Below are 23701 nucleotides of genomic sequence, written 5' to 3'. Positions count from 1 at the left end.
GGGCGGTTGCGCCCTGGTGGTATCGCGAGACTCCAGCCCGCGTGGCGGCGCTTCGCTCCTCGCCCGCCGCCACCTACCCGCGACGCCTCGGCCCGCCCCCACAGCGGCCAAACTTGTCTGGAGTTGAGGTCCTGAGCGCCTGGCCCCTGCAACCGGCCAACGGAGAGACCCGCGCCGCCGCCTCGACTCCGGGATCCCCCACTCCGCTCCTATCCGCTCCCGCGACGCGAAAAGTTGGCGAGGAGGCGGCTCCTCATCCCAGTTAAGCGCGCTCCTAGCCGGTGCGGGGTTCTCGGTCATCTGCGACGCGGGCGCCTGAGGCGGCGGCTCTGCTGGGTCCTGTGGTACCAGAGTTCCTTCCCCGGGGTCCTCTCAGCGGTCGCTGCGAGTACGGGCTCCTGGCCCCGCCCCCCCGTCCCGGAGGCGGGGACGGGGTGCAAGGGGAGCAGGAGCAGATGGGGCAGGGTTAGAAGACCCGGGGACTTGGGGCGGCGGGAGCGGAGACTCTAGAGAGAGCGTGAGAAGAAGCCACAGGCTGCCCGGATGGAGGAGCGAGGCTGACAGCGCGGTGGCGGCGCCAGGGACCCCGCTGCAGAGAGGCAGCTCTGCTGTCCAGGCCGCCAGCCGGGTGAGTAAAGTGTTGGGGGGCGGGTCACAGAGTGAAGGGTGCGGGGAGGTGGGCGTTAAAGCCGGCTGCAGGGGCGGGCGGAGAAGCCCGTAGGAACCTTCTGATCTGGGAAGTGTGCAACATAGAGCCTCTGCCCCGCTTCCAGAGGAGGTGCATCCCTCCCTCAGGGACTTTCATCTCTTTCTCCAGGCACCCGCCCTGAGGGGAAATGCCAAGTTAGCGTGTGAATCCTACTTCTTGTCGCAGTGGTCAGTGGAGTTTAAGACCAGGCAAAGAGTGGGATACTGGGGGTCATAGGGTTAACTTTTAGGGTAGTCTGATGTTTCCCTGAAGTGATATCCGTTTTACTTGCTCCAAGCTTACTGATGTCTCTAGTTAAGTTTAAAGTGGATGAGAACTGCTATGGATGGCAAGTTACAGAGAGCCTGTATTACGTTCTAAAGGCCCTGTGTGTGTGTGTATGTATGTATGTGTATGCATGTGTAGCGCTGGAGCTTCGCAATTTGTGAGTTATTGTTTGTTGTCCAGTGTGATCTAGTCCTGGAAACATCAACACCCTCTCTGATAACAATCCTTGATCTCCCCCATTGCCTGACCTGCCATAGTGAAGAGCACGCGCTGGGAAGTACTGCCCTTTCCTTATAAGGTGAAATAGATTGATAGATTGTAGGAGACTGGTACTTAGGGGCAGAGGGTGTGTGGTGGGCTCTGCTGGACACAATGAGGTCATTCAGCGTGAAAGTTAGTGATTTGGGGCCATGCCAGGAGAGGTTTTAGAGCTGCAGTAATAAATCTGCAGCTCTTCAATCTGTCTTCAATCTCTTCAATTTAACAGTGAACTGGGAAATTCTTGTTGGCAGAAATAGTAAAACAACAGCTTTTCTGGTAATGATTAGAGACCATTTAAAAAGTGTGTGAAAGTTCACTAGGCCACCGGAAAGAAATGTGAAAAATTACAACCAAGAATAGACAAAAAGTAAATGCATACATAGTTAAGAGGGGATTCAAGCAAGAGTTTGAGGGTTTGCTCTGAAATATACACAGATTATCCAGCCCAGTTACTTCTACCATGTCTCCATATGTGATAGAATTTCCAGAAACCTCCCCAGAGACATGGCATAGACTTATACTCATTGTTAGCTTTGAAATAAGTTTGAACATTTTAAAATAAATACCTGCTCTTTAGGAATTATGTTGGTACATAGGTATAGATAGTATTGATGCAAATCATGATATCAGCACTCAGTATTCACAGCACCATCCCAAGTGCGTTTACCTGCCTAATGTCTAGCATTAAGGACACAGCTTCTGGTTTGTAGGTTGCTCATGTATAAGTTTGCCAAAATAATTGCAACAGAGATTCACTTCATCAGTCGCCTGGAGATCTTTGCCCTCAAACCCTTCTTTAATAATCACAGCTTTAACATCATTATCATTAAAATTATTCATCCCATTTAAATTTGAATTTTTAAAACTTCTGCACTTCTTCAATTAGTTGATTCAGAATAAAAGAGTAAAAAACATATCTGAGAAATCAGATGCTTGTTCATTTAAGAAATGACTGAAATATATTGTCAGGTTGTGTGTGTGTGTGTGTCTGTTGCATGCGTGCCTATATGTTTATGCTTACTAGCTATATAATGACATTGTGGGTGAAATCATGGATGGGTGACATATAGATAGTCCACTAAGGCTACTTATTGTAGTAAGTAATAGGGGTGGTGATTATTAATGTTGGAGCACCCATAATTTTCTAATTAGTGAGCTTTCTCTCTTGTCTGAAGTCTTCATTTTCTTAACGCCAACTCCTTACACACATACCTCCCCACACATATACACACACACACCCCTTTTTTAGTATGTATGTATGTATGTATATGTCCTCAATAACAGAGCTAATCAGTTTCATCTAGCCAAATTTATCTGAGCATTATGGAGACAGTAACATTTAATGTTATTATTTTTGTAAATTGGGATATGGGAAATCAAAGGAAACTTCTTGGATGAAGGTGACTTGACATGAAAAGCAAGAATGGAGATTTGAGTTCTGGTTCTGTTTATCACACACGTTTGGCAACTCTGAATAATCATTTGTTGAGTTTGAATTTCTTCATCTGTAAAGTGAGGTCAGTGCCAATCAGGATTAGTTGACAGAAGCATGTATCTTGATACAGGTGAAAAGGGCATTGTTACTGTAAAATCATATACACATGTGTGTCACTGCCATTCCTAACACTTTGTTCTTTCAGATCATTTAAAGGAACAGTTCATCAACCCTAAATAGAAAGAGAAAGTCAAATTCAAAATTTGTCACTTACACTTCCTCCCCCAGAAAGAGGTGGGATGCAGGCACCACACATCTTTTGGACCTGACTGATCTTTAACTAAATGCCAAGGCTAAGATAGACTAATGATTATAATAACACCTGAATTAAAAGATATTAATTTATGGTAATTATGGACTGCCCATTATAACTTGGCTAGAATTCTGAGTGACTTCTTCGCCTCCCTCCTTATTCTTCCCATCTCCTTCCTGTGCTTTTTGCTGATGCTCTTGGGGCAGCCTTTGGTAGATGTAGTTTCTGCTGTGCACTCAGTGAGACTTTTCCCTATTCTTTGAGTGTAATTTATGTGTGTTCAGAGTAATTCCCCAAATTTGAGAGTCATTCTTTAAATCCAGGCACTGATATTAACATCTTGTCATACAGGACAGCCTTTCTTGATGGAAGTCTTTGCATGATCTGAACCAAATGAAGGAATCCTGTGACTTCAAGAATGCTAAGTGCAAATAGTTTATCAGGAGCAAGAACATGTTGCTTCTTTGCAACTTATTTTGTACATGATCTGATTTTTATGATGAAATCTGCTGCCTTGTGGTGTGTGTATGTGTATGTTGTTTCTTCTTCCACTTAGTTCCAAAAAGCTAACCAGCATTAGCTGATTAATCCTTGTGAAATTCTTATTAGGTAGTAGTAAGCATTAATATCTCTTTCTCACATGTTATGCCGAATATGATTCAAATACTTTGGTTTCTTATCCTCCTGTCTCTTTCTTAATATCAGTGTCTCTCAAAAACAGTCATCTGCAATATGCTATTTAAATTATATTATTACGATGGTGTTAATGCTACTTGTATCAAATGCTGCATGACTGTCTGATTGTTTGACATTCCTGTCTTCTTCCTCAGATATTTTTAGACCTAAGATGTATCCACACAACCTTGGTAATTAAGCTGGGTCATTTTTCTTTGGGGTTTTTTCTTTGGTAAAATGCCTTATTGTCATCATTAGTTTTCATACTAGTTTTGTGAGAGTCAAATTCTCACTCCCATTGCACAAATCAGCAAACAGGTTCAGAAAGGATAAGTGACTTGGCTAAGGTGTTATGGGGGTGTAGAACAGAACATACCTGTTTGAATCTGATTCCAAAATCTATTCCTGTCTTACAAATTTTAACTTACAGTAAAACTTGGAAATCAGAACCTTTTAAGATTATAAAATTATTCATCTTGAGTTGATTTCAGAGAAGGATGAGAAGCGGTAAATCCTGATTATGGGAGCTCTCTATCTTTGAGAAAAAGGAATGTTGTTAACATGTGCTGGTACATTTCATTCTTTAGCTCCAATAGAGACTGCATTGTTTCCCAACTTTCATCTTCATCTTTAGAGGATCTTAAAATGAACATTTGGATGATTTATTGAGCATAAGGTCATTGGCAAATTTTGGTATCTGGTCTTGTTTAATACATTTTTGGGTTAACAGGATCTAGTTTTATTTTACATTGACTTTGAAAACTGGGTTTGGTGATCATTTCTGTAAGATGTTTTCACCTGACCTTTTTAATTTTAATAGAGGTGATTATCTTTAGCAAACTTATATTTTTACTTTTCCCATCAGGTCCTGATGAAGAATGCAAATATAATGTGGTCTGGAAGGCAAGATGCTACTGAATAAAACAAAGCATATGTGGAGGTAGATGGACTTTGGTTTTAATCTCAGATCTTCTTACTAGCTATCTTTAAAGTAGGGAGATTGTCTGCTTTATGCTTTTTGAGGATACATTGTTGATTGTTTCTCTTACATTTCACTCAGGTCTGACACAATGTTTTAGTATCTTCAACTTGAGAGTGTTGAACATTTTGTATTTGTGAGTCAAGCTCTGGGGAAATAAAGATGGCTTATTGATCTATGCCCTTGACTTGAAAGTGAGCAAATCTTATATTTTACATGATTAGGTATGTCTCTGCTGTTTTTATACATATGTGTTTATAAAAATTCAACAGATTTGAATGCCACTATTTAAATCGGGTACTGGTATTTGCAGTAAGATATAAAGGTGTAGTAGTTTGTTTTACATTATCTTTGTGTTGGTAAATGTGAAATCTGTAGCTACAAAACACATAATTTAAGAGTATAAATTAAAATGCCTTTTTGAAATTTGCTAGTACCATCTAGATTAAATTTTGTCAATTTAATTAAACTAAATATTGACCTGGGAATGATTCACATTTTTAGAGTTATGAGTACAATAGAACTGGGTACAAAATACATGTCTTGTCTTCCTTATCTATGGTGTTAATAATTGCTAACATTCAAGGAGTAAAATCTGTGTGCCAGGGACAAGCTAACAACCTTATATACATTATCTTATCAACTTTTAATTCTGCAGATATTTGCTGAGCACCTAGTATGTTCCAGACACTGACTAGGAGGTGTATGTGAACTGGTACCAAAAGTTATGAACATGTGTATAAGGCAGTAGAAGATGCCTGTCATCTGAGGACAGAACTGCTCAAGAAGTAAATGTGAGGTGGAGCCCTCTGGCTGGGATGGACATGAGGGCTGGGGCAAGGGTGGTGCTTGCACTGGGCCGTGAATAGTACTGAGAACTTTAAAAGGGGGGTTTTGAGATGACAATCCATAGTGGTAGGCAAAAGAACTGCAAGAGCCAATGTGGAGAGGAAAGAGATTAAAATTTAATCTGTGACATCACTTTTGAATTATTATAGATATAATAAGTGAAGTGAAAGTCTCTCAGTTGTATCTGACTCTTTGCGACCCCATGGATTATATAGTCCATGGAATTCTCCAGGCCAGAATACTGGAGTGGGTAGCCTTTCCCTTCTCCAGATCTTCCCAACCCAGGGATCCGACCCAGGTCTCCCACATTGCAGGTGGATTCTTTACCAGCTGAACCACAAGGGAAACCAAAGAATACTAGGGTGAATAGCCTATCCCTTCTCCAGCAGGTCTTCCTGACCCAGGAATCAAACTGGGGTCTCCTGCATTGCAGGTAGATTCTTTACCAACTGAGCTATCAGAGAAGCCCTAATTATAGATATAAGGCTTGCCAAATGAGAAACTAAAAAATCTATGCCAAGAAAAGGAAAAATATGCCATCCCTTAGAAATTTGATTGCCCTTTATTTACACATTTAAATCTCACCTTGGATGTCGTTGCTTTTTTTTATCATGACATTTCTCAAGTGCAGTTTTCAAAAAATAAAAGACTGTCATTTATTTAGTAAACTGTATCAGAGACATCCTCAGCCAAGCTGCCCAAAGTGCCACTTTATGTTTTTACATTTATATACAGATGTGACCTACCTTTATGTGAATCTTAATTATTTTCCTTCACCTCTAGAAAGTATGCAGACTGCATCCTTGTTTCCACCAGGGAAATTTGTCAAACAGTGTCTGCACAGTAGCCAACGATGATGGCCTAAATGAAGCTTGGCCAATGTGAGGAGGACCCAGACTCCTCAGAATGTAATGGTTACTGTAGAGGGCAGGCTTGAGTCTGCAGGTCAGATTGAGGCAATAGTTAAAAGCTTGACAAGAAACAAAAGTGAAATCCTACCATGTAAGGTGTATACTGAAAGAATAGAGCTTATTCTAAAATGTAGGTAGGAATAAAAGGACCTAAATGCTCTGGTGTGAACTTTTAAATGTGCTTAAATGGGCTCGTGTCTCTCTCTCTACTGAGATCTGCTGAATGTTTTTATAGTACTACCTTAGATCAGTAATGTACCTTTGCACTGTTCAAAATGACTCACTTTTGAAGAATTTTGTCCCATCACTTCAGTTTTGTTCTCATCATAGTCCTGAGAGATCAGAAGGACAGATATCTTTATATCTACATTTTGTGGGAGATGAAATAGGAACTTTGCCCTGTGATTTACACTTCAGTTACTGGAGGAAGAGGGGCTAAAATTTTGGACCCAGCATTCCACTGATCCCTCGACTTGCTCAGGCTTTTTTTTTGCCACAGGTTGGAGAGAGAACTTTTGTTTTGACTGTAGCCTGCACTGTCTGTCAGGGACCTCAGTGGTTGGAGAGAAGCATGGAGATTGGGCACCGAGCTCCTGGGTTTGAGAAGAACCTATACAAATTACACATGTTGGGCTTTAGATCAGTTTTCCTGGTCTGGGTTGATTTGTGGGTCATTATAAGCCCTTAAAAAGTGTCCGTGCCCATCGTTGACAAGATGTATTCCAAGTGAGGTGCCATTGCCTGTTGATATAAGTGTTCCCACCATTGTAAATGAGTCATCGATCCCTTCTTTTGCCCTTGTGACTAATCAAGGCTGGGGTTTGGGGACAAGGCAGAGAGGTTTTTCGGAACAGTATGCTATCACATGATAACAGAAGCTGAATTTTAGCAACAGTGATATAAATTGCCACACCTTTTGAGCAATTCTCTGTAATAACATTGCAGAATATCACTGTGTTATTTAATTGAAACCTCACAACAATCCTGTGAAGTTGGTGTTGTCTTTGTTCTAACCCTGTGAAAACTGAGGCTCAGAGGAGTTAAGAAACCTGCAGTAAGTTACTTACAGAGTGACAGATCAGGGATTTAAGTTTTGTTCTGACTTTGACTCTAAAGCTCTTTCTGCTGGATCACACCACCCCATAGATGAGTTTATTTGGGGGTTGCTTAGAGAATTTATAAGTCAGTTTAGAGTGATGATAGGGAGACCCTTTGGCATGAGGGGAAAAATCTTAAGTGTGCTCCTTTCCAAGTCACCATGTTCTCAGATTGCTGACCTGTTTTATTCCTTTCATGACCTCCATTTATCCCTGCGAATAATTCATGTAACATCACTAATGTGTTTTGTCTCTAGCTTGTTACCCAGGAAGATGTACAGAAGCTGTCATTTGCTTTCTCCTTGCTGGCTGCTGATCCTAAAGAAGTAGTACAGACACCATGGACACTCACCTTAAGATACTGCTACTGAGTTAAGTTATCAGGTAATTGGTGGATCATACTTTGCCCAGAGTCAAAGGTTTGAGGGTTCTGGTCACCTTCCCTAACTCAGATGACAGAGGATATGGGAATCCAAACTCATGGTCCATCTAATCCAGGGCTTGCCTGTTTAGATAAAGTAAAACATCTTTCTCTGGTTTAGTTCTTTACTTTCCACCACTTTCAGTTAGAATTATGAAAAGGGCATTTGTCACCCTGGCTTAGAAATGCTGTCTCTAATTTCCACCTGACCTGTCCTGAATTTTGCCCAGTGGTTGGAGGGATTTTGAACTGGACAGCCATGGGCTTGCTCACTGACAACAAAACTACCTTCAGGTATGATCCTCAGTTCAACTCAGTTCCATTCAGTCGCTCAGTTGTGTCCGACTCTTTGCGACCCCATGAATCACAGCACGCCAGGCCACCCTGTCCAGCACCAGCTCCCGGAGTTTACTCAAACTCATGTCCATCGAGTTGGTGATGCCATCCAGCCATCTCATCCTCTGTCGTCCCCTTCTCCTCCTGCCCCCAAACCCTCCCAGCATCAGGGTCTTTTCCAATGAGTCAGTTCTTCACATCAGGTGGTACTGGAGTTTGAGCTTTAGCATCAGTCCTTCCAACGAACACCCAGGACTGATCTCCTTTAGGATGGACTGGTTGGATCTCCTTGCAGTTCAAGGGACTCTCAAGAGTCTTCTCCAACACCCCAGTTCAAAAGCATCAATTTTTTGGTGCTCAGCTTTCTCCACAGGCCCCTGCATTTAAGGGACCATCCTTTACCCTTTGAATTTGTCTTTGTAACATTCTTGGTAAACAGTTGACCATATATGCGTGCATGCATGTGTGCTATGTCACTTCAGTCATGTCTGACTCTTTGTGACCCTATAGACTGTAGCCCACCAGGCTCTTCTGTCCATGGGGAATCTCCAGGCTAGAATACTGGACTGAGTTGCCATGCCCATATTTTCCCGACCCAGGGATTGAATCTGAGTCTCTAATGTCTCCTGCATTGGCAGGCAGGTTCCTTACCACTGACACCATCTGGGAAACCCTGACCATATATATGTAGGTATATTTATAAATTTCCTATATTTTCAAAATTATTTATATTGTTTTTCTTAGGGAGAAGCACATCATCTTGAGTATTACTGCTTTATAGTTAAATCTTGCTTTCATATAATAAACTTATACTTTCATATAATTTTTATTGGGAAAAAACCCCGTTCATTCATTTTTACATATCATCTGTTTTTGTGATCTGTGATACAACAGCAGAGTTAAGTAGTCGTAACAGAGACCATATGTCCTGAAGCACCTAAAATATTTTCTGTCTGGACCCTTACAAGAACAGTTTGCTGCCCACTGGTCTAGATCATGTGAGGGAATTTTTAACCATTCCTTTTATTTTTGTCTGTACTATTTTGAATTTTTGCCATGTGTAAGTATTGCTTTTGTAGTAAAGCTATTAGAACATCTTAAGTGATTGTGCTACATGCTAAGATGTAGCCTTTTCCCTTGAGGTTGCACATACTAGTAGGAATAGATATTTGCACAAACAGAAAAATCACTATTTAGAATTTTAAATGCATAATAAATATAATAAGAATTTTTAAAAGTTCTATGAGGATACAAATGGGTGGATAGTCAACTCATCCTCCTGGCAGAGGGAAAAAGTGATTTTACAAGTAATTGAGGAGCTGGCCTTTATTTATATAGGATTAGGAATTTGCCAAGCCAGGGATGTTTGGGAGGAGGAGAGACAATCTGTACTCCTTTTCCCGTCTTTCTTAAGAGAATTAGGTCCAGCTTCATGTTTCTTAGTACATGTAACAATATGTGATGTCATTCTTCCTTTCTAGTCTCCTCCATCTCCATGCCATTTGGAACTCTGACTAACAGTCTTTAAATATAATGTTTGGTTTCCGTTTTCCTTTTATGCATCTTGTCTCAGACATGTCAGAGACATGATGACTAAACCAAGGAATCTGAGCTCCCAAAAGATTAAGACTTGCCTTAAATCTTAAACATTGCTCTTATCTCTTCAGAGTAGAATTCCACTAGCATAGTTGTGACAGTTTCCCCTTCATATTTGTTGTGTTGCTTCTTCTGTACCGGATAGAAATGGGTGATGCTGTCATTTTCTTGGGAATGTGGCCTGAATCAGTGTGGTTGTCGAGGTGATTATGACAAGTCAGTAGTCATTTTCTGTTAGTGCAATATTGTTTCCCTAGGTAATGTGATATTTGAGAGAGGGAATGATAACACCATATCCATGGTTAACTTAATATATACATGTAAATGTGAGGGATTGGGTACCTAAATTAGTTTAATGCATAGCTCATGATTTTTATCTTAACAGCTTTCTCAGAGCTGCTCTGAAAGAATAAAGTTAACTCATGTTAGACTTTAATTTTTTTTTTCCCAAAGACTCCTGTCCATTTATTCTTCCTACTATGGATATTTTAATTTTTTTAAGGTAACTGTACATTAAAAGGGCTTCCTTGTAGCTCAACTAGTAAAGAATCTGCCTGAAATGTGGGAGACGTGTGTTCGATCCCTGGGGTGGGAAGATGCCCTGGAGAAAGGAATGGCTACTCACTCCATTATTCTTGCCTGGAGAATTCCATGGACAGAGGAGCCTGGCAGGCCACAGTCCATGGGGGTTACAAAGAGTCAGACATGACTGAGCGACTTTCATTTTCACCAGACATTAAAAAGTGCCAAATTATCACTGCACTGCTTGTAGGATTTTCACAAATGAACACACACCCCCCACATATGAGTGTAGCCAGCACTCCTGTTGTTACAACGCTCCAGAGGCCCCACCCCACTCCCTGGTCAGATTCCTCCCCTAGGGTAACCTGTGATGTGACTTCAAATAGCATAGGTTGGTTTCAATTGGTTTTATACTTCATAATGTTTATATAAATGGAATCCAGTTCTGTGTCCTTTTTATATCTGGCTATTTAGTTCAGTGTTATGTTTTTTAATTTCTTATAAATTCTATTTATATGTGAATTATTTGAGCTATATAATTTGAGATTTATTCTCATATGTGTCTTTTGATGAACATACAGACATGTCTCCAGTTCTCAGGATAGTTGTGTTCAGCTTTGGTAGATATGCTACATATTTTTCCAAAGTCATTATATCAGTTTATACTCTCATCAGCAGTGAATGAGTAATTTGATTACTGCACCCATACTACCACTTGATATTTTCTACCTTATTCATGTTATCTATCCTTTAATTATGAAATATTGTCATATACTAGTTTTGATAAGTATTTCCCAGTTTACTACTAGAATCCATTATTCATTTAGCTATTTTCTTTGAATTAAGTGTTAGTTTTTGAAGTATAGTTGACATACAATATTATGTTACTTTCAGGGGTACTACAGAGTGATTTGACATTTACATACATTATAAAATGACCACCATGACAAGTCTAGTAACCATGTGTCCTCATACAAAGTTATTATAGTGTTATTGATGATATTTCTGATGCTGTGTGTTAATTATATCACTGTAGCTTATTTATTTCATAGCTTGAGGTTTGTACCTCTTAATCCCTTCCTTTGTTTCTCCCTACCTCCAACCCCCTCCCCTCTGGTAACACTCTATTTGTTGTCTGTAGCTTAGTTTGCTTTCATTTTGTTTGTTTGTTTATTCAAATATTTTGACTTTTATTCTGTTATTTTACCTGTCTTTATTTTACTGATATTTGGAAGTTTGGGGGTTTGTTATATTTGTGATATATCTAATTGGGCTTCAACATGTGTCATGTATACATTTATATATATTCCTACTATGTTTGTTATTTATATTTTCACTATCTTAGTGCCTTCTTGTATTGTGCAAAAGTTTTTAATTGCAGTCTACTTCTATATAATTGTTACTGTTCAAAACTTCTGAGTTAAGGAAACCAGCCTACATCAGACTCATCAAAACATTTTCCTATTAAATTTTCTTATTAAATATTTATTAGACTGTACCATTCACAGCTTGATTTGTGATCATCTTGATTTTTGTATATGATATGTAATACTGAAGGTGCACGAATACGTGATTTTTCACTATGGCTATACAGTTGACACAGGATTATTCATTAGCAAGATTATTCTTTTTCCACTGGTTTGCATAGTGATCTTTGTTACAAATTTGTGGACTGTAAATTTGTCAGGTGTCTTTCTGGACTCTATTCAGATCCATTTGTTAGTTTTCCTTGTATTAATATTATATTAATATATGGTTTCATCATCTTCACATGTGTAGCAATCTTCTGTTGTATGCCATTGTATGCCAGCTAGCATAGAAAAGAATCACAGAGAATACAAATAATACTGTCTTCCAAAAGAGAATTTGTCTTTTTGTCTTTTAGGATCATAGGGTTGGGAGTTGACCACCTCAGTTTACGAGAGACTGATCTAGGTTTTATCTGGATTTCAGCTTTGGCAAAAGTCAGTCTTTTTTAGTTATTCCTTGCTGCCATGATGTGATTCTCTATATTCTATTGAAGTGTTGGTGTTTCTAGTGTCTTAAGCTTTGGAAAAGAGCTAGAAATTCATTTCTCATCATGGATGTTCAACTTAGCTTTGTACTACTCTCCTCCCCCTTTTGGGAGGGTGTGGAAAATTGTGATGGTTTGGTGTCCACTAAACTTCCAACCTTATCACTCAAGCAATGTGAAAAATAACTGCTAGTTTTTCTTTTAGCTAAGGAACTGTAGTTTTCTGCCAACCATCCAGGCTGGTCCTCAGACTCTAGCTTTTCCCAATATTAGGACATTGTGAAATATGATTTAGATTCTCCTTATCAATTCACCCTTCTTTGTAGGACTTTAATCAGTCCCCTATACTGGGTCCTTGCCTCCCCCTCCTCTGGATGGGTCTTGTTTTCTAAGCACCATGAGATGGCAGGATTGACTCTTTGTGTTCTTGTACATCCTCAGAATTCAGCAAATGTGTTGTGAAGCAAACTGGACATATAAATCTCTTAGAATGAAGGCAAGGAGAACAGTTAGAAGGACAATCTAGGCAAGAAGTTATAGTGATCAGAATTAGCATATTACTTATAAAGATGGGTGAGTATAGAAAGATTTGATACAAATTTTAGCCTACACAACCAGTAACTGTGGGGGATCTAAGAAGGCTGGTGGGAAGAGAGCCAAAGAAGGCAATGGCCATGTTTCCAGCTATGGTAGTTGGGTGGCTATTGACAGTATGTGTGTGTAGTATTATATATATAGTGTATATTGTGTGTGTGTGTGTGTGTGTGTGTGTGTGTGTATAGTGAGAGTGGACAAATAAGTGGTGCAGGATTTGGGGTTGCCAATTAGGGAAAGAAAGTCTGCACTACTCTGATTGTAAATGTGTGTCTGTGTGTGTGTGTATGCATTCACACAGGTGCACACAGGACTTCAGCTTGGCTATACTTGTTTACACGTTGCTCTAACCTCTGTCCTCAGTGTAGGATTTTAGATCAACAGTGGCCATACAGAAGCTTCTTCTATGAAGGAACATCCATTGCTTGGTTAAGCCTTCAGTCTTTTGTTGGTTAATCGAGTCCTGTGTGCTGAATGTAAATACTATGTGTTTCCCTAAAAAGTCCATCCAGGCTACAAATACAAATCACATGTGGCTTCCTGCAAGTCCATTCTGAACAAAATTAAGGATCTTTCATAAGCAAAGCTGTTCCCAAGGTTGGTGACCCCACTGAGGTTCACTTTAAGCTCATCATCATCTCATGTAAGCAGAGAGGTGAGATGCCACTTCAGATTCATTGTTATCACGTGACCACATCTTGGAAGCCTCCTGAATAAGGTGTATGTTATTAATTCAGAAGGCCAGGGAAAGTATATGAGTCTAAGCTGCTTCAAACCTTAAGAGTTAAGAGAACTGAGTTGGTGCAACCTAACCAGAGATTGTTCAGCAGGCTATATATCCTCCAAGTTTGCTGCTAATGGAATCATTTTTGTTGCTTACCCACCCTTTCTTGAAATATCCTCATATGACTGAATTCTCATAAAGGCTGTAAGATGCACATGCTAATTCCATGGCAAAGAGGGTTTTTATATAAAATATAAAATTGGGGAGCCATTCAAATCCCTCTGCCCCCTTGCAATAAGTTATAAGTCAGTCCTCTACACCAACAAGTTTCCTAGGGATATTATGAAGTGAGAGGTGTATTTATAAATTTATAATGTATTGATAAATAAGTGAAGAATGAAGCCTGCTGCTTCATTGTTATTTTCTTCTCTCACATTTTGCTTCCTCAAAGTTATCCTTCATTTAAGCATGTCAAGAGAGAACCTGAGTTTGGAATGGGGTCTTGATGGAAAGATTGAGAGGATGTAAGAAATGATGTATAAAGAGCATAGAGAATGTGTGGTTGTTCAGGATTTGGCCAATGCATCAGAGCAACAAATTCTAATGTTCCATTCCCGCTAGAAGTTATGAAGTTGGTTAATGGAGTAACCTAATTAAGAAGCTAGCCTAGCTGACTCTGTAGAAAACACAACTTTTGATTGAATTTGGTAGATTTCTTTTAATTGCAATAGTCAACTAAAAGTATTAGGGCTATTTACATAATGGCAGGGACATTCTTTCATTGATCTGTAGTAACAGAATCTAAGGAGGTATTATTTTCCATTTCCGAATGTATGATGAGGTTGCTTCAAGAGTTGGCACTTCTGTATCCCTCAGGTCTCTTGTCTAGTGAACTCCCTGCCCTTCTAGCATGATTGCTTGTCTTCCTGCTCAAGTTCAGTTCTGGAAACACTGCTGTTTCACAGTCTCTTGGTGTTATAGATCCTCATGTTTCTGACTTCAGCGCTTCACTGAAAGCATCTCTGTAAAATTGCTAATTCAGAAGGGCCAGCAGAGTTCATTCCTACCATATTGGCTGCTTAGTGATACATAGCCATTCTCTGTAAAGATGTAGATATATTTCTTTCTGTATCCCCAAAGACTAATTTTGATTTTAAAATGAATCTGTCTTTTCTTTTTGGGAAGATTTGCCTTTACCTGTGTTAACCTGATCTCGTGGTTTTGGGTTCCTCATTGTGAGAAGGTAACATGTAGACCAAACCTTACAGATGTCAACTCTCTTCTTTGAGAAGGGCATTACTTTGGTTGAAAGTGATCGCAGTTATCAGTAAAATTATATGAGGGAGAATAAAGCACCTCATTATAGTAAAGTCAGGATTACCCTGTTTATGAGCTCAATTTAATTAATTATTAAAGGCTAAGACATTTAGAGAAAATTTTTAAAGCATGCTATTAAGGTCAAAGTGGCTGAGATTCAAGTTTAAATGGTTTTAGCTGTTGTGTTGTTTCAAGAACTCTCTTCCATTTGGGAAGTTAATCTGAGATGTAAAGTGGAGAGACGTGGGCTGAGGGTCAGAAGACTTGCTTCACATTCCTTCTTTGCTACGAACTGGCTCTGAGACCTCAAATATGGCACTTACATTCCATTAAAAAGGAGATAAAAATACCATTTCACAAGTCAGCCATGAGAGCATCTGACGGAGTGAGGGTCTGACTCACTGTACATGTCCAGGGAAATTTTGGTTCAACTATATATGTTGATATTTAAGAGAGTTACTCAGGAAATTTCTATGAGCCAGGAAGTTTCATAAGATACTCATGGTCATGCTTTGTGAGCACTAGTCCAGGATATTTTTTTAGGTGAGGAGAAAATCATCAGCCTGATCCAGAAGATTGGAGTTTTAGTTCAGATTTGTCCTGCATTTGTTGTGGAATCTGGGCGCAAGTCTCATAACCTTCCTTAAGCATTCAGTTTCTGCACCTGGTCTATAAGAATAATACGTCAAACAAGTTAGTGCCATTTCTCTGTATATTTCTATATCTGTAAAGTAAGCAGAGTGATACCAGCCACTTCAGAAGATCTTCACAAGGCTAACATGATTCAACACGTGGAAATGTTCTAGCAGAGTGCTTCTTTCATGGTATGTACTCAATAAACATTCATTGGAATGATTTTCCCTTCTTCCTAGAACTCACTTGAGTAAAATTGCTAGTCATAGAAATCGGAATGCTGAGTACCATGTTAATGCCTTGACAATTTTATGGAAAGAAGAAATAAAAACCTGTCTAATGCTCCCAGTTTTATTTTACTAGCATTTTCTCTCCTCTCGCTCTGTTTTTTTTTTTTTTTTTTTCCCCTTGGGATGATGTCTCTTTGTGGCAGAGCAACAACACCAACAACAACTACAATCAGGGGCCAAAGGCCAGAAACCATGGATAAGAAAGACCACTCCTCCTGCCCAGTCCTCTTCTGTGCTGCTGGGTTTTCTCTGACAGGAATGCATGTATTTCTTCAAGAGCCCTGTAACCAAGAGCACAGGAGTTTTCTTGGAACCAGAGGCAGAAGGCTTCTGCTCCCTTGTGGCTCATATTCTCACTCAGCACCCAAGCATGTCTTTATTTGGTGAAGTTCACAGCCTTTCCCTTCCTGCCTCAGCAGCTACTGTCCCAGCCTCAGACCCAGTCACGACAAGTGTGGCTGCTATGTGGATCATGTCTCAGGCAATTCAGAGAGCCTTTCAGAGAATAAAGCTTTGGATTTGACTGTGACTTCTGCTATGACTCTCTCTTTCTCCTAGAAAACTATTGTGTTGGATGAAGCAAGAAGGTGCAAGCTGTAATGCTGTCATGAAGGCCAAAGGTTGAGGAAGAAGTTGCCATTTCTCCTTCCTGTTTACCACTCAAGGCTCTATCTCCTGAATCCTTTTTAGAGTTATTGGTATCCTGACTTTATACATATACCCTGGTATTTGAGTACATATTACTCGTGCTCACAGCATTGATTTAAAGTTAGTGGTTCTACTACCCTCTAGCTCTATGACTTGGGCATTCAGTTCTCTGAGCCTCAACTTTCTCCTCTTTATGATGGGAGTAGTCATGTCTGTCTGCTTGGCTGGTCAAATAAAATCTCAGCTTCATATATCTGATACCTTAGGGTCCCCTACCTGAGTAGGAAGCTTGTGTGTTACTTAACACAGCTTTTGCTGCTGAAGATGACCATTCCTTCATCAGCCTCCTGGACAGATGACCCTCTAGTGTCAGACTGAGCTCTGAAGGATTGGGAAGCTGCCCTCCTCAGGAGCTCAGATAGTAAGTTGTTCTTTGTGCTGATCTCAAACCTGAACCCTCCAGTAACCTTTGCCTGCTGGTTTCTGTGTCATCTCTGGATAACAGGGCGTTTAACCTTAAACTCTTCTGTATCCTGAAGACTACTGTAAAAAGTACCATTATTTTTTAAGCTGGCTATCAAGTAATCTTTTCAGCTCCTTTGCCTCCTCTGCTCTTGGAGTTCTGATCTGGATTGACTGCATGGAACAGAACATGGTGCCAGGTGTTCCTGAACATTCTCAAGGGTCCTTGTAGCATTGGTAATAAAACATTCCCTGATGACCCTAGAAGCAAGTCTGATTATTACTAATGGTAACTGTCCCCACCCAGAGCGAGTCTGCTCAAATCCTAGAGCCATGATTGGCAAACCATGTTTCTTAACATGCTTTAAATTATTTTTAACATGGAAGTAATTCCCCCTCTATTGCATTGCCATTTCCTTCTCCAGGGGATCTTCCCTACCCAGGGATCAAACCCAGGTCTCCTGTATTGCATGTGGATTCTTTACTGCTGAGCTACCAGGGAAGCCATGCTTTATTCTAAAAAATAATAAATATGCATTAAATTTAATAATAGAAAAGACCTAGAAAAAATCTAAAGAATACTATGGAACTTATTTGTTGCCCATTTACTTTTAAAAAAAATAAAATATTTTTATACCTTACACCTTAGTCATGTTTCCACATAAGTGATTGTATATGTGTAATCAGTGAAATTATGTAATATTGTTATGTGCCTATACATTTTGTTCTTTTATGGATCATTGTATTGTATTTTCCCATGTCATTATCAGTTATTTATAAGTATCATCATAATGGTTGCATCATAATAATGAATATATACTATAATTTACTTAATGAACCCTCTATGGTAATCCCTAATTTGTAGCCAGTTTCCAGGAGCTTCAGAGCTATTCTCTTTGAGAAATGGAATAAGGGAGAAGGCAACACCTCTGGAGTTTTACAGGAGGATTTTATTTTCCAAATGCTGGTGTAATCCCGTTGCTCTGCTCTTCTTTTCCTGTGGGCAGAATTAACAGGATGTGGAGATCAGATCAGGACTTGGAGATCAGTTGGAAAGCTAAAAAAGCAGGTTGATTTGTGCATATGTATTTATGACTGAGCACATTAGTGAATGTGTATCCTCACTTCGCAAATTCAAGTTTAAAATGTTATACTGATGATTTCTGTGATGAACAGAATGTTTGGTTTTGTTTCATTTACTGATACAAATGCCGCCCCTAGAAGGGCTTGAACTGCCTCTTTCTGTGATCAAGGATTTTCCCTTGATTAAGGAAATCAAAGAAATCCAAGGATCAGAGAATTATTGTCCTTCATTGTCAGGACTGAATGCATTTAAATCCAGAGCTAGAATCAAAGTATCACAGATTTGTCTTCTGTTAACATAATTTGAGACTCTCTTGTTTGTTAGAGCATAGCTCTGGAAGAAGGAAGGCTCTGCTCTCATATAATCACATCAGTCATCTGGGATCATTGTTTAAGGGGCAATACCCTCACTTCTCTGCAGACTTGCAGAACCAGTCACCAAGATAGGGGTACAGGAGTCTTCTTGTTTACAAACTTCCCAAGTGAATTTTGTCAGGTAAATTTAAGAAATGGACTGTGACCCAGCACAGAAAAAGGTATCTAGGCCATCAGTTTAGCCTGAAAAAGAATTGCCTTGCCTCCACACCTGTATTTCTAACAAGACATAACATCTAAGATATTGAGCTTTACTTTGGATTTCATCTGTGATTATCAAAATCACACGATTAGGAAGAAGTTGTTTCATAAACCTATAGTGAGGGTGGTGAAAGGGTTTTTTTTTTCCCCAATTAAAACATCATTTCTGAAAGAGGCAGCCCACATCTCCTGAAAGGCACTGCCACTAATAGAGAACCAGCCGCATCCCTTCATCTCGGGCCAATCCCACCCTTGTGGAATGGATAAAAACTATGTGTTACCACCTATGGGGACTGGCTGCTTTGATGCAGTAGCATATGGTTGACGGTTGAAACAAAAATAAAACCAAACAGAAACTTCTGGTTATTTAGCCCGGGTAGAATTCTCAAAACTTATTACAAAAGGCTAAGCTGAGACAGCTTCACTCCATCTGTGCCGTTTCTCCAGCCCAGAGAAGCATTGACCTTATTGGGTCTGGTTGCTAGGGTGCTTCCCACATGCTGCTCAGAGCTTTGTGATGTCACAGGTTTCTTGTTGTGCAACTGAGAAACTGCAAGTTGTGTACCACATGTGCTTATTAGGAAGGGTGAAAAGTCAAATTACCAAGATGATGTCTTGTTGCTAGTAGTAAGGGTGCTGATATCTGGTGGGCAGGTCCTCATAGTGGTGGGCTGCAGTGAACAGGTTTGAAAGTTCTATGTTCTTCCCCTTCCTGTGGCATAATTTCAACAGTCAGGGAAACCAGGTCTTGAAACCTCTAACTTGGGTCCTAACTCAGGAAAGAGAGTTTATAGGAAGCAGTAGTAGGCGAGAGATATGGCCAGTCTCTTCTACTTTTCACGTTAAAAAAAAGTGTTGAGTATCCTGAGTCTGAGAGTTCTGGGCTACTTGAAAATAAGAATAGCTTCTCATTTCTTTGTTGGGCCACCTGCAAAGAGCATTCATGCTTCCTGTTCCCCAAGTATTGTAAGGCTGTTGGATTTTTTGGGCGGGAGATGTCAGTATCTGGTTCCAGCAGAGCAGAAGTCACAGTAAACTGGGAGCATCCCTCCGTTGAACTTTTGCCTCCTACAGAAATGCAGATGAACTCAAGGCGATTTGTCCATTGTGTATGTTTCCTGAAACATTAAAGAAATAAGAAGGAAGCTTCTTAAGTGTGTACTGAGTTCTCCTGTGGAGGAGGAAAGAGGCGGGAATGGCCCCTATGAGTTATCTCTTAACTATGCTGAATCCATGAAAGCCTTTACAGAGCAGCTGGTCTCTCCCTGGGCTGGGTGCCAGTCCAGCCCAGAGGGTTATAGGTCTCAAAGACCCTTTAGGTAAAGGGTGTATGTAGATGCTGAAAACATTGCAGGCTCATTGCTCTGGAGCAGGGCCTGAGGGAACAGGTACATGTTCTAAGTAGGAGCAGAACCATGGGTACAAGCAATGTGGGCCCAGAAGGCAGACTGAAGGGGCCCACAGAGGAGGACATGAGTCAGAGGGACAAAAATTTCAGAGGCAGAGCAAAGTAGGTAATCCTAAATCTCATTAAAAAGCCAATGACTGTCAGATGTAAAAAAGACAGGTCAAGAGCACGGCGAGGCCCAGAATAAGAGGTCTCTTTCAAAGTGAGTAGCCGCTTGTTTCGTTTATCCCAGGAGCTTTTGTTTACTTCATCGAGCTGGGGTACGGTTTGGAGTTTAGGGCACTTTTGGGCCTTATTTGTGGCATTAAATAAAAACATCCATGAGGGATTAAGGAAACACAGCTTGCGGATCCCCTCGTGGAAGCTCTGCAGATGTTGGCAGAGCAGAGACTGCTGTCTCCCTCGAGTCTCTTCATGTTTGTGACCACGGTGTTGCAGTGTCCCTTACATGTAGATGTCTTTCAGAAAAGCTCTGCTCAGTGGATACTAGACCTGTCCCCCAGCCACTCTAAGAAGTGCTCAAAGGAATGTGAAGAACTACAGCAGCAGGAAGGACCAGACACACCTCCACAGAGCATTGACATATTTCTACATTTTCAAAAACATGCTTAAAGGGGAAAAAGGTTAACATCTGAGTCCTGACATCCTCTTATTTTCCTTACCTTCCTTACTCCTGAACTTTTTGGAGAGTTTCATACTCTGAAAACGGCACATAATAACAATAAAATATTTATTTCATATTTTTCTGCAAACTTCTTGCTCCTATTTTTCTTTTGTGATTGTTTAGCATGTTCCAAGCATAAAATGACTCCATTAACTGTTCAGTCAGGGCTAACATTTCGATGGGTACATCCCCTTGGAAGCCACATAACTCTGGCCAGTTGTGGTAAAACAGTCAGTGCTCCCATGTAACAGTGACTACTACTCTTTAATGGTCTAGACTTTATGACACCATTCATCTGATCAATAAACACAATAGAACAGGTATACTCTCTCACAGGTGAATTTCTGCCACAGTGCTGGCTCCACCATTGTCAGATAAACTAGCAAAGTGTGCATGTTGGAGAATTTGCTATCAATGGGGTCTTTCTGGAGAAGTTTTGCAGACAGAACACATCTCCCCAGCTTATCATAAGTTCTGGAGAGAACTCCAATATTATTTCCTCAATCTTCCTGGCTAAACTGACCATAAACTTTGTTTTCCTTTCTTATAGCACATTTTTTTTTGTTGCTGATTAGAAAGGCAATACATACTAGATATAATAAATATTAAGCAACATAAACTATAAAAATCTAGTGTGGCTATCACCCATTATTCAGCTGACATTTGTGGATAATTACCATTAACTATTATATATTTTTCAGTTATTTTTTGATGCTTTCATGGATATAGAGAATGATTGTATATCTATTTATAAAATAATATTTAAATACACAAACATGCACACAGAGTTCAGTTCATGCAATGCAGATTATACAATTGGCCTCTTTTTCACTGGCGATAGATTTGAGCCATTTTTTCCTTATCAATCCATGCAGATATATATCATTTTTTTAGTAATAGATTTTATGTTTCAGGTTTAGAATCATAGAAAAATTGAGCAGGAAGAACAGAGAATACCCAGAACAGAGAATAACCATTCTACTCATGTGCAAAGCCTCCCCTCATTCATCATCCCACTACATATTGGTACATTTGTTACATGAACAAACATTAACACACCGTTACCAACCATAGTTTATATAAGGAATTATTTCTTGTGCATTCTGTGGGTTTTGATAAATGTATGATGACATATTCTCACTATTATAGCATTAATATTAATATAACACTAATATTAATATTATTATAGCATTATAAACTATTCTACAGAATAGTTTATGTGCCCTAAAGATCCTTTGTGCTCCACCTCTTCATCCCCTCTTACAATAAACTCCTGACAACCACTGACCTTTTTATTGTCGTCATAATTTTAGTCTTTTCATAATGTCATATAGTTGGAAACATACAGTACATGGTCTTTCCAGTTGGCATGTATCACTTTGCAATATACATCTGTGGCTCCTCCGTGCCTTAATGTGACTTTATAGTTGATTTATTTTTCTATGTTGACTAATATTCCATTTTATGGATGTACCATAATTTTGTCCATTCACCTACTGAAGGATATCTCCCTTGCTTCCATATTTTGGAATTCATGGGTAAGGCTGCTATAAAAATTTGTGTGCAGGTTTTTGTGTGAATCTAATTTTTCAGCTCAGTTGGTTAAATACTAAGGAATGTGAGAGTTGAATTACATAATAAGGATACATATAGTTTTGTAAAATATGCCAAACTTTCTTTCAAAGTGAATTTAGCCTTTCTTGAATCCTTTCTTTGGTGAGGTATTTAAAAAGTTATTTCCAAGCTCAATCATCTAGGTTTTCTCCTGTAGGAATTTTATAGCTTTGTGTTTTACGTTTAGTTCTGCGATTCATTTTGGGTTAATTTTTATGAAAGGTATAAGCTCTGTGTCATGTGGATTTCTAGTTGTTTCAGCCTCACTTGTTGGGAGGCTCCTGTATCCGCTGACTTGTCTTTGCTTCTTTATCAAAGATTGGTTGACTCTATGTATGTGCATCTAGTTCTGGACTCTGGTTTTTCCCATTGATCTGTTTGTTTAAACTTTTGCCAATACGACACTGCCTTGATTATAGCAACTTTGCAGTAACCTTAAAGTCAAGAAGTGTCAGTCCTATTAACTTTTTCCTTTTCCTTCAATATTATGTCAGCTATTCTGGTCTCTTGCCTCCCCACACAAACTTTAGGATCAATGCACTGATATACACAAAATAACTTACTGGAGTTTTGACTGAAATTATACTGAATCTATAGATTAAATCAGAAAGAACCAGCCTCTTAACGCTATTGAGCCCTTCTATTCATGAATATAGATTATCTCTCTAGTTTTCCTTCGAGTTCTTTCAACATAGTCTTATAATTTTCCCTATATAACTCTTAAACATTTTTTGTTTGGTTTATCTGTCAGGTTTCTTTCTTTCTTTTTTTTTTTTTTTTTTTTGATGCTAATGCTAATGTTACCTCTTCCTGTTTAATGGCTGCAAGAGTCTATTCTCTGGATGTGATTAAGAACCCTCATTAATTCTTAAGTGTATCTTTAATTTGGATGATTTTAAAAAGTGAACAAACAAAAGCACCCAGGTGGTGCTAGTGGTAAAGAATCCTCCAGCTAATGCAGGAAATGCAAGAGGCGTGGGTTTAATCCATGGGTCAGGAAGATTCCCCTGGAGGAGGCAATGGCAACCCTCTCCAGTATTCTTGCCTGGACAATTCCAGGGGCAGAGGAGCCTGGTGGTCTACAGTTCATGGGGCTGCAAAGTGTTGGACACAATTGAGTGTGTGTGCATGCGTGCACACACACACGCACACACAGTTTCTTCACCACCCACCACCAAATCAAAGATGGTGATATATTACTTGATCAAGCTGAAGATATAGAAAATAAAGGAAACCAATCTATATTTATCACTCAGGGTGACAGTTGTCAAATATACCAGCATAAATAGCAGCAAACTAGATT

At 39.6% G+C, this 23701-nt stretch overlaps 1 long non-coding RNA gene across 1 annotated transcript; it reads left to right on the top strand.

Annotated features, from left to right (window-relative positions):
* The first annotated feature begins 388 nt into the window (after positions 1-388).
* Positions 389-17607, top strand: LOC133070758 (uncharacterized). The gene is made up of 6 exons (XR_009696208.1): positions 389-628; positions 4526-4600; positions 4721-4863; positions 5298-5433; positions 7754-7880; positions 16087-17607. It is a non-coding gene; the product is annotated as an uncharacterized LOC133070758 (long non-coding RNA).
* Positions 17608-23701: the final 6094 nt, after the last annotated feature.

The sequence above is a fragment of the Dama dama genome, chromosome 15, assembly GCF_033118175.1.
Source record: "Dama dama isolate Ldn47 chromosome 15, ASM3311817v1, whole genome shotgun sequence".
NCBI classification, from domain to species: Eukaryota; Metazoa; Chordata; class Mammalia; order Artiodactyla; family Cervidae; genus Dama; species Dama dama.
This window is presented reverse-complemented; position numbering and strand designations above follow the sequence as displayed.